The sequence below is a fragment of the Rhincodon typus genome, chromosome 6 (genome assembly GCF_021869965.1).
Source record: "Rhincodon typus isolate 14 chromosome 6, sRhiTyp1.1, whole genome shotgun sequence".
In the NCBI taxonomy this organism is placed as follows: domain Eukaryota; kingdom Metazoa; phylum Chordata; class Chondrichthyes; order Orectolobiformes; family Rhincodontidae; genus Rhincodon; species Rhincodon typus.
Genome location: NC_063337.1, coordinates 49,570,861 through 49,583,076, shown reverse-complemented (window position 1 = coordinate 49,583,076; position 12,216 = coordinate 49,570,861). Strand labels below are relative to the sequence as shown.

The 12,216-nt window shown below is 38.8% G+C and overlaps 1 protein-coding gene across 4 annotated transcripts in view; it reads left to right on the top strand.

Annotated features, from left to right (window-relative positions):
• Positions 1 to 386: 386 nt before the first annotated feature.
• The window catches only part of LOC109920170 (interleukin-1 receptor type 1-like), a 54,706-nt gene continuing 42,876 nt past the window's right edge, over positions 387 to 12,216 (top strand). For 3 of the 4 annotated variants that reach the window (XM_048598251.1, XM_048598252.1, XM_048598249.1), the window contains exons 1-2: positions 387 to 499; positions 3,345 to 3,448. The gene's annotated coding sequence lies outside the window, so the exon portion shown is untranslated. Of the gene's footprint in view, positions 500 to 608; positions 904 to 3,344; positions 3,449 to 12,216 lie in introns of those variants that run through there. The other variant, XM_048598250.1, reaches the window with a different exon arrangement.

The following is a 12,216-nucleotide window of genomic DNA, read 5'->3' as shown; positions in this document are numbered from 1 at the left end:
CTGACTGCGTTCCTGCTGCTGGGGACTGTCTGTCTGACTGCGTTCCTGCTGCTGGGGAAAGTGTGTCTGACTGCGTTCCTGCTGCTGGGGACCCTCTGTCTGACTGCGTTCCTGCTGCTGGGGACCGTCTGAATGTTACTGACTGTCTGTCTGACTTCGTTACTGGTGCTGGGGACTGTCTGTCTGAGTGCTTGTGCTTGTGGTTGGGGACTACCTCACTGTCTGACCTGCAGGGAGTGGGTCTGTCTAATCGGTGGTGGCGGGCAACTGCCTGTCTCAGCCTGATGGCCAGTAGCTGGGCACTGTCTGTCTGGGTCTGTCTGTCCCGGCTCCCTTGCCTCTCCTGCCTCTCCGGATCACGTGGCCGTGCCCGCTGACGTGTTGGGAAGAAAGTTGCGAAAGTGGAGTTCAGTCTCTCTCTGTGTCTCTGTGTGAGGGAGAGTTAAGGAGGAAAGTTCCGCTGGATGAGCGGGCGCTGCCTGTCTCCTTTCTCCTGATGGTAAGTGAGGTTTTACTGATGCCGAGGGGTGGGAACGGAATGGAACTAGCATGAGAAAATTGCTGCACTTCATATTTTTAGGAATATATCGGGAAGCACTTGAGTTTCGTGTTTATTCATCCACACATTGCAAGTCGCAGTGTGTCCACAAGGACATTGGCCAAATTCGTCATTTCCAGATCGTTGATAAACTGCTGGGAACAGTTTTATTTACAGCCAGGAATGTTTCTGCCTCCTTGTCGGAGCCCTACAATGTATAAAGCGCTGTGCTATTAGTGTTCAATCACAGAAACTTTGATGAGTTTCTTCATGTTTCGAGATTTTTGTATTGAAGAATGGGAAATTAGAACTTAGGACACTCGTTTTAGAAGTCGCCTGATTTCCTTCGCTCATGGATGTAAATGGTAAGGAAAGCACGATCGTTTTCTACTGCTGGAAATAACCCGCGATTTCGATTTCATTCACGATGGATGCATTGAGTCAATCCCGTTTCCAGTCTGGTCTGACTTGCTTCAGTTCAGCTCTGAAGAAGAGGCATACCAGACTTAAAACATTAACTCTGTTTATCCAACATTCTCGCTGTTTGCTTTTGCTTTGGCTCAATGAGAAACGACGTGGTATATATATATAATTTTAAAAAGGCATTGCTTCCTTTGTGCTTTTTAAAGGAAGCTCGCAGTGTGACATGTCCATCGTATTCATATATAAAATGAAACACTGTGTTTAATATTGTGGGCCATCTCGATTACAGTCCCTGGTGTTCAGCGAAATCCCGACTGGGGAACTTCTGATGATATAGAGTAAATTAGTTGCTGATTTGAGAATCTAATTCTTACAGCCACATGGAAAGATGGACACATTGAAGGCAAATTCTTGTCCATTCGTGTGGTGGCAAAAATATGGTACTTTGGCAAATAATTTTCTTTTTACCTTCCCTCATTTCCTTGTAACGAACTTCAGTGGAAAAGCTTGCTCTGTTTTAGTTATGGCTGCACACCTCCCAGAAACAAAATATTACTATTGCTTTTGTGTCAATGATGGTGGGAGTGAATGTGGTGGTATGGTGCCAATAAATGGGCTACTTTTTCCTGCATAATGTCATTAATTGTTTTGTGTCCTTGGACCTGAAATCATCCTGGCAAGTGGAGAGCATTCCATAACACCCCTGGCCTGGGCTTTTTATGTGGTGGACAGGCTTTGGTGAGATAAAAGATGATTACTCACTTTTTCTAGCATTTCTACCCTTTGACTTCCTTTTGTTCCCACAGTATTTATAAATTTCTGGCTAATGGTTGTCCTCAAGATGTTGAATGGTAATACTATTGAATGTCAAAGAGAGAGAGCAGTTGTTCTACTAGAATGGTCATTGCCCAGCACATGAGGTTGTCTGTCAGTTATCAGTCAAGTACGAACATTATTGAGGCCTTCTTGCATGAGGTAAGGACTATTTCAGGGTTTGAGGAATGGTACTGAACATTGCGATCATCAGTGAATATCCACCCCTTCTATCCTATCATGGAGAGAAGGTCATTGATGAAGGGGGTGTAAATGGTCATTGCCTAGGACACTGCCTTAAGGAATTGCATTGTTCTTTTTGTGCACTACTAGGGGTGAGATGATTGACAGCTAGCAATCACAGCCATTTTTCTTTGTGCTAGGTATAACTCCAACTATTGGAGAGATTTTCCTGGCTACATTCGCATTAGTTTTGCTAGGCCTTCCTGATTCCACAGTTACTCAAATGCTGCCTTGATGCTGAGGGCAGTCACACTCACCTTACCCCTTGAATTCAACTCTTTTGTCCATGTTTGCACTCAGACTAATAAGATCTGGAGCCACAATAGAAACCAAGCTGAACATTGGTGAGCAGTTTATCATGTAACTGATACTTCGAAGTGCTGTCAATGACATCTTCTGTTGCTTTGATTGAGAATAGCGTTAGGGGATGGTAATTGGCGAGGTTGAATTCTGCTTTTTGTGGGTGAGACATAGTTCAGCAGTTTTCCACATTTCTGGGTAGTTGTCAGGTTTGCAGCTGTACTGAAAAAGTTTCAATGTGACAATCTTTGGACCACCAATCTTGTTTAATACAGCTGGGGTCTTTGCTGAGCCCATAGCGTTTGCTTTACTCAGGGCCTTTATTGATGTCCTATTGCAGTGAATTAAATTTGCTGAATACTAGCATTTGTGTTGCTTGGGAGGAGGTTGAGATAGAATCATAGCATCCCTGGTATGGAAGCAGGCCATTTGGCCCATCCTGACACTTCAAAGAACACCCCACCCAGATCCACCTCCTAACCTATCCCTGTAACCCTGCATTTCCCATGGCTAATCCACCTTGCCTGGACATTCCTGGACACAATGGACAATTTAGCATGGCCAGTCCATCTAAACATACATCTTTGGACTGTGGGAGGAAACTGGAGCACCCAGAGGAAACCCATGCAGACACGGGGAACATATGCAAACACCTGAGGGTGGAATTGAACTGGGTCCCTGTTGCTGTGAGGCAGCAGTGCTAACCACTGAACCGTTGTGCTGCCCAACGTATGGATGATTCATTCAGAATTCTCCTGAAAATGGTTGCATCTGCTTTAGCCTTGGCTTTTGCACTGTTGCGCTGAACTCCCCCCTTATTGTGGATGAGGATGTTTGAAGAGTCTTCTCTTTTTGTTAGTTTTTTTTATTGTCTATCATCGTTCATGGCTGGATATGGGAAATTTTTGAGCTTGACTTGATCTATTGATTGTGGGATTATTCTGCTTTGTCTATTGGATGCTGCTTCTGCTATTTAGGACATATAGTCATGTGTTGAGGCTTCACTAGGTTCATTCTTCATTTTCAGATATGACTGCTGATACCCCCACAAGGAGGTGTGTCGGAGAGCATTGCATCAGGAGTGAACCCTGGCTTGATGATGAATGAATGAGGGTTAATTTTGGCCTTGAGGTAAGACATTGTCTTTGAATGTAATTTTGCTGCTGATGGTTTATGGTGATTAATAGATGCCTGATTTTAAGCTGGTACATCTGTTCAGAATACATCTCATTTCGGACAGTGGCAGTATCACAAAACACCATGAAACATAATCTGAGTATAAATTCAGAACTTAATCTCCACAAGGACAGTGTTGGTCAGTCCCACCATTACTGATGGATCTACAAAGGTTAGATGGGTAAGGATGAGATAAAGTAAGTTTTCCTCTCGTTACTTCTCTGCTCATCTGGTGTGGGCCTAATCTGGCAAACACTTCTATCAGAATTTGGCTATTCTTGGTTATCTTTATCTCTATTATCTCTTAATCCTCTACCTACAATATATTCTATACTTCTGCTACCCTTGATGCTTATTCCAAGTGAAATAGTTGAATTTTGTTCCAGAATATATGAAAGAAAATGTAGGCAAATCAGTTATTGAAATATTCTTTAAGAAATGACAAGCAAAATTGTTGCTGCAAAACACTTGGCTATTCTGTCAAGATATTTTCCATCATTAGTAATTAGCATATAATGTTTAGCATTCACATTATAATAATATTTAGCTTTCAAACACTGACGTCTTGGCACTAAATTTAAAATGATTAAACACGAAGGTAGTCTCCGTTATGGTCACACAATACATATTCTCCAAAATCATAATAAAGTATATTAATTAAAAGCAATGTTATTATTTGATAGAGTTGCCATGGTTACCCTCCTAAAGTATTAGCAAACCAAAGATGTTTTAGAAATGTGCTATTCAAAATCTTCTCACTTGGCTCAATAGGTGGCACTGTTCAAATTGTGAGCCAAATCAGTCTGCAATTTTATCTAACAAAATCTTTGGGCTTTTTATCAGTCTCTTGCCAAAGGAAACATCTGATTGGTTGGCAGGCTTTTAGAAATTAAAAAAAATTTTTGCATCAGTCTGATTGTCAACAACAGTGCACTCAATGCACTCAGTGCTTCCTCTTTCACTACGGTGCTGACCACCTTCAGACAAGACCTCGCTCAGGAGTTCACAGTGTTGTGGGTTCTGACGTGAGGAGCGCATTGCCATAGCAGGGATTACCCATCAATCCTGGGTACATGTGTTAACAGCGTTGGTAGGCAGCTTGAGAAAGGTTAGAGTTTTCACAAACATGGCTGTTCAAATGTTTCTACCAGTGGATTTTTTAGGTATTTTCTGAATAGTGCTGATTTCTTTATTTATTGAACAGCAGCTCTCTCCTGAAATAGGAGTAGAACAACCAATTGCAGTGGAGCAACTAACTGACTGTGATTACAAAAGCCAAGTTTGAGCTTGTCTATACATTTTTATGTGGCTGCCAGCCAAGATACTGTTTATACCCATCCTCAGAATAAGACAATGTCATTGACATTACCTCCCACTGTGCCCCAGATGCAGTGAGGGCTTTTTACCTGCCTTTTTGGTCCTGGTATTGTTGCTTCTAAATACTGCTTGAATCTTGGACCAGCTACTGCTTCTCATGTAATCTGAACTCTGTTACTAATTATTATGGACAAAGAGAAGTAAAAGCAGGCGGGGAAAGGGTGGGGATGGGAAAGAGGAGAAAAGTATTATGACTAGAGCGGCACAGATGGAAAATAAACACAGACCAAAGAGAGGCCGGAGACAGCAATTCAAGGTATATTTTCAATACGATTTTAGCTTTAGACAAAACAGCTTTTCCTTTACACACAATCACTAAAGTGTCATGTTAATGAACAATTAATTAATACCACACCCCAGACACACACACACAAACACTTTGCAACGCAAAGAGATAAAAGATTGAGCTCCACTTCTTTTAAAAAATCGCTTTGTGTAGCTGCAATCCATTCTCATGTTTCTAGATTTTTTGGCCAGTTTTTTCAGCAGGAAAGCATGCGGAAAAAGAATTAATACCGTACTTTTAAGATGAGGATATATTTCCACCCTTGTAAATAAAACAAGCACGTTGACGACTGGTTACCAAGTTAAATGGAACTTATTTCTCTGGAGATGTAACAGAAAAATTATTTGTTAACATGCCTGGGTATTCAGACAGATATCTCTCTACGAAGCTACTTTTATACAGAGAGGATTTTGAACACAGTTACCAAACTGGCGAGCAGACAGCAAAAAGACAGGTGACTGCTGGGGTTTGGGTTCATATTCTGGATTGTGGGACAGAATGCAGAGGAATCAACTTACGTTAAGTCAAATACGGATATGGAATAGGAAACATCTTTGATCTTGTTATGGCATAGACAATTTGCCTATTGAATTGAGAAGATTGGATCACAGCTCTTGGCTCTGTACATATGCCTTCCTGTGGAATAAATCAGCTTGACGATTATAGCCAAGCCTTGCTATATCCAGCAATAACTCATTTCCAAGAGATCAATGAAATGCACATGCAAAGGGCATAAATATCCAGGTCAGATCATCATCAGTTTGATACTTACATTCACTATTGTCCATTTGGATTGAAGACAACCGGTGACTCTTGTAAATGTGTGATATTTTCTAGCGATTAATGTCATTGAATACAAAAAAATTACCTATACCAGACATAATTTGTAACAGCCGTAGAGAGCTGAAGGATCCAGTGTTGATTCCATTCTATGAAAAATCACCTTATCACATGATGGGGATGGTGGAATCAATTTCAATGCCCATGGAGTGAGGAAAGAAAGACAAAATCAGTGCTGCAGGTACTATTCATTAGCTAATGGGCCCCCAAAATTTAGATATTTATTTCTTGCGCATGGGCTGGTTAGCTCAGTTAGCTGGAGGCTAGCACATGGTTCAGAATAACACCAACAGCATGGGTTTGATTCTCATTCCTGCTTGGGACTTGCCTACTTCTCTGCTCTGAGAGTAGAACGCAATGACAAGCCATTACTGGAAAAAAAACGCCTGCCAAAAAAAGCTCAGGATGAAACATGAACAGGCGGTGAGCCAAGGACCTGCCTTCAGGCAAAGCACTCATGATGTAACTTGTATATAGCTTATGCGGCCATTTGATTGAGCCATCAGAGGACTGTTGAACTATGTGAACCTTTGGGTTCAATAGAAAATAAGCATGTAAGCAGGAAATTCCTTTACAGTTGGCTGCTTAATTGGTTAATTAGTTTCTAATTGATAAAGAATTTTTATTTTATTTTGAAATCATAACTTTTCCTACATTTCATGGCTTCAGTTTGATTGTCATATTGTGTTTAAAACATGGGAAATACTTGGCCTGTCAAACACATTTTGCCAATCAGGCAGATCACGGCTGATAACTGTGCATTATTTTTCTCCACTTTCCCCATCTCTCTCAATATTTTTAGTATCAAGAAATCTGACAGTTTCTCTCTTGAAAATGCTCAGTGATTGGGTTCCCCTAAACCTTTTGAGTGCAGAAGAGATTCACTACCCTCTGAGTGAAGAAGTTCCTCCTAATTTCAATCTTAGCATTACCCCTTATTCATAATTCAATATATACTGTAATTGTTTTGAAGATACCATTCATGTATCAGTGGCTGTGCTTCAGAGTTTCTTTCTGTAATGTTTCTGGCATAAGTAACGTGGTGCTGAATGCTGTAGGTCTTACAAAGCTGGGAATTTTATTACCCATGTTTGCAGCTATTATGTCACAGCAAGAGCAGAAAGCCCTGGTTTGGGTGTTGAAAAGGTTTGGAAAACTAAGAGCACCACAATGTTGGAGATGAGTTGCTGGAAGCATTCCCTTTTAGTGGGATGGAAGATTAGTGATGGGAGGATGTTTACGGGAGGAGCTGCAAACAAGACTATAGAAGGAGACAGAGTGAAGAAAGTGGGAACATTTCTCTTCTGAGAGGTCAGGAGCTGATTACAGCTCTCTCTTGGAATCCAAGGGGGAGAAAATTGAGTTTGACACGTAGCAAGGTTGAAGAAGTGGTTTGCACCATTTAAGAGAGGGAAGGAAGTTGTATCAGTGCTAACAGAAGGGAAGAGAAAGGAAGACATTTTCAGCATGAGTTGGAGATGAAAGAGAAGCCAGAACTGAGGCTTGTTTAGAAGCAAAGTGCCACTTTGAATATGGGAAACTGTATTAATTTTAGTGTGAACTATGGTTTGGTAGGTGTATTCCATCTCCATAAAATGTCTGGTTAGTTAGATTCGGTACAGAGTTTCTTAGAACTGAAAGGGGCACTGAACCCCTGTAAACTGATGGGCTTGAGAGTCTGGAGAGAAGAAAGTGATTGGAAGCTGTGGTTTTTTTGGCCTTCTGAAAATCCAAGTGTCATTTTATGTTTCGTTTTATCAATTGTGATATATAATTGTCTTTGAAATAAATCTGGATTCTAGTGCATTTGCACTATGTTTTCATCCCACAATTATAGCCATACCTTCAAATTCTAGTGCATAAACCATGGGATTCCCACCCAAAAAAATTTTATAGTTTTCTGCCTACCTTAATACTGTTGCTTTGACTGTACCTTTGGGGAGATGTTGGCATAGCAGTAATGCCATTGGACTAGTAATCCAGTGGTTAATGATCTGGGAATATGGATTCAAATCTCACCATGGTGGTTGGTGGAATTTAAATTCAATTAATTAGATCAGAAATATAAAACTTGTCCTACTGCTGGTTACCATGAAGTGATATGTTCAAACATATCTGTTGACCTTACCTGTTCAAGTTTAGCTGTGACACCAGACCCGGAAAACCATGGATCCATCCCTAACTAGACTCTGAAATTAGCCTCTTAAACTCAGTTTAAGTGCAATTGGGGATGCACAATAAATACCAGACTTGTAATCAATACCCACGTCCATTGAAGAATAGCCACCTATCCAGCAAATGCAAAGTACTGTGGATCTTGGAGATCTGAAATAAAAACTAAAAGTGCTGGAGAAATTCATCAAGGCTGGCAATATATATATCCTGAGGGGGGGGAAAAAAGCAGATGTTTTGAGTCCATTGCGTCTCTTCTTCAAAACTTCTGTTCTGAAGAGTCACATTGAACTTGAAATGTCAGCTCTGTTTCTCACTGCACATATGCTGCCAGACCTGCTGTGTTTCTCCAGCATATCCTTCCTTGACTTGGTTAGCTGCTGCCTTATTGCAGTTCTGTGAAGCACCGTAGGATGGTTTGTTAAAGACGCTATATGTGAATAAGAGTCATTTCTGAGAGTAATCTGAATGTGTTAGTCAGTTTAGTTTTCCAGATTGTCACTTATGTGGGATTCTACATTCTCTCGTCTCTGTTCTGGGATGAATTGCTAACTATCTGATACAGTCATAGAATAAACAGATTTCTATAGAATTGATTCCATGCAGTCAGACTTTTTCAAAATTTCACCAGGCACTGAATGGCGCGACATTTGGAAAATTATTCAGTTATCACTCCAATTATGCTCTGTTTTGATCTCAGCTGATATCAATACTGGACAAGTCAGATCCCAGAATGCACACTTAGCCTGATTGCAAATTATTTACCATGAAGGCCAGTCATACGTACATTTACTCAGAAAGAAAAACAAAAACATTAACTATTTTACATAATACAAGAACTAATTGAAATGGTCTTATTACAAGAATTGGAAATAAAAATTCAACTCTTCCGCTCTTATTAACAACATTACAAATGCTCAAACCTCAGTGAAGGGTCTGCTGTTAACATTTGAAATTTCCTTGTTCAATGGGCATGGCTGTACTTGACTTCATTTTGGCAAATGTTTGCATTCACTTTTTAATGCTATTTCTTTAGTTAATGTCTCTTCATGAGACCCTTAAACAGCTAACAAGCCTCACTTTTTTCCTTTACTGTGCTCCATATTCTCCTCTTCCACAACCTTCTTTTTCTGGAATTTTTTTCTTATGGACATTAAGCCACTGAGGGCATTTTTTTCTTTTGCCCCTGACTGATTTGAAGACTGCTGAAGAGCACTGCTGCTGTTATAGGTTTTCTGCTCTCTGAAAGGCCCGTTGCCCTCTCTCTGAAAGAAGATGCACACTCCCTCACTTTCTGGATAGCTCTGCCCTTCTAAAGCAATTGTTTCTGTCTCTGTTTCTTTGCCTTAGGATGCCTTGCTGCGAGGTAACAGCACAACTTTTTTTTCTTTTTCTTCAATCCATGTTTTTACATATTACCTATTCACCTCAAGTGTTTTTAAAAGCCTCACATAAAGACATGTGAACATTTTTCCAGGCAACCCTTCTACTTCTCTTGGAACTCAACAATGAAACTCTTTCTTAATGCATACAATGTAGAAATACAAATCAAAACTAAAGCTGTACATAGTTCTATCCACTTCAGAGCCCACATTTCCAAAGAAGAATAATAACATATCATGAACCTTCATCACATCCTTTCTTGATATTTTAATATCTAATCTAATCCTTGAAGCCCATTCTATTGAAAGTAAACATTTAATTTGTTATCATCTCCTATATTTGTAACTATTCAGGTAGTGTCTGTTTTGTGTGCCAAATTCTGCTTTAGATTATCTTTTCTGTCCATGTTTGCCTGTCTCTCTATTTGCAGGGTAACCCTGATATGGTTTTTGTCATCATGTCAAACTTCTAGTATTACTTTCATTTCCCCATCTGTAGTCACTTGAATGCTATACTGCATTCTTGTATTTTAAGAACATAAAAATATAAGAACTAGGAGTGGGAGTAGGATTCACCTTTTAGTCAATTTCCTACCCCAGCTCTCTTTTTCTGCATGATCTATGTACATCTTTATTCACTTAGAATTTAAAAAAAAATCTTCTTGCCCTCCATCTTGAATATTCTGTGGCTGAGAATCCACTGTTCTCTGAGATAAAGAGTGCCATAATTTACAACCCTTGGAATAAAAAAATTTCTCTTCTTCATGTCTCGATTTTCAAGAGCTTTCTTCTAATCTTTCATGAAAATCTCTAGAGAAATAGTTGAAGCAGTATCTCCAGGTTCATCTGGTGAAGCTGCTCGCTAATTTTGTTCATACCGTCTTAAATTACGGGGTTGGGTTACTGCTTGTTACATCAGAAGCCGACCAGAATGTGCTGAACTATCAGATAAGATCAGGGGTGTTTAACCATGAATGAGCTCTGCTTAAAAAGAAATGCATGCATTTTGTGCAATCGCATATGTGTGTTCATGATTCAACTTGCCCAAATCAGGCCTAACCAACAAGAATAGCCCCAAGTGAAAGATGTTTTCATTGATTATGTTGTTTTGAGAATGTTTTTGAATTGTTTTATTTTTCTTAGACTACGCTGATATTAGGAATGCCAAAAGCTTACATTAAAACCATAAATTAAATCTGATAACATTTTATCTTTTTTCACCAAATACATAGCAAGTATAACTTTGAAAGTTATGCAGCGCTAATGATAGACCAGATAAAAAATCATTTGATTTTTGATGAGCTTTGCAAACTGGTTTATTAATATTATTAATCAAATGATCATCTTCAGCAGGTACTTTTTATGATCTTCTTCAGCTATTCATTAGACTCCATGCTGAATGGGAACAGTTTCAGATAACAGATATTTTTGTTGGCATTCAGCAATAATATGAAAGATTTGAAACTTTCTAATTGAATGGGACTATGTTGAAAAAAATGCTTGGGGAAATGGGTTGCAATAAATGCTTCAAGATTATAAGCATAAAATAATGTGGGATGTTTTTCACTTTTACCACAGAAACCTCAATAATTACATAAACAATATAGATGTTGTATTCAATTATAGTTTGAAATGATATTAGTTAATTCACAAAAAACACAAATTATTTCCCAGCTTTATCTGCTTTTGCTATCCCCACCCCCCCACCCCCGCCACACACACACCATGTCAATTTGGTCTTATTGCTCTTTCCCCGATTTATTTTCTTTCCCCATTCCCATCAGATCTACTTCAACTTTTGCTAACTGTAGAGTATGTAACCATGAGTTTTTGTCAGTTTATCATGTCGTTTTCACAGTGCTACCTAATCAGCATTTATCTTCCCTGAAGAGTTTAATGATCTATTTGTGTACTAGCATTGAAGATTTAGTCTTAATATTATTCATAAGCATATTTTTAACTGTTTTAAACAAAGCTGAATAATCATAACAAAGCATTGATGTATCAAAAATAAATAAACGTAGTAGAGTTCATGAGTAAAAAAGGAAACCAATTCCTATTTTTTGACTTACCAGGAAATGCTGCTGGAAATTGCTTCAATTTAGTAAATGTATCAATCACGGTTTTTTAAAAAATCTATTTGATGTATTTGGATATATTCTAAATATTGCACAATCTGCAATATTAACATTCTTCTGTTAGATTCTGTACTAAATGAAAAGCTCAGTGGAAAGAATGGGGTGAATAAATATAATTTCAATCTTTTTTTATGATCTTTGCCTTGTTACTGCTGAACTGTTGATACTGATTTGATTTGTTCTTGTTTTGTTTTACAGCTTTTACTAAGCAGTACAAAATTAATTAAAACACTGCAGTTGTAACATTTTCTAGCTATTTTAATTGCTGTAATTACAGTTGTCTGCATATTTCAAATTTTTGCTAAAATTCAATTTATCATCTTGCTGTGGATTGCACTTGAGTGAGTGTCCAAACTTTTGTTATACAAGTTGTAAGAAAGAGGATAAATTTTTATCTGTCTTGACTGGATATAAACTGAAGAATAGGCAGTGAATTGCATTGTACTGTTTTAATAATAAACTTCTCAATGCATTTGAGCAAAGTTCCGTGGTCCATTATAATCCTTTTAACTTCAGTAGATCAGAGAT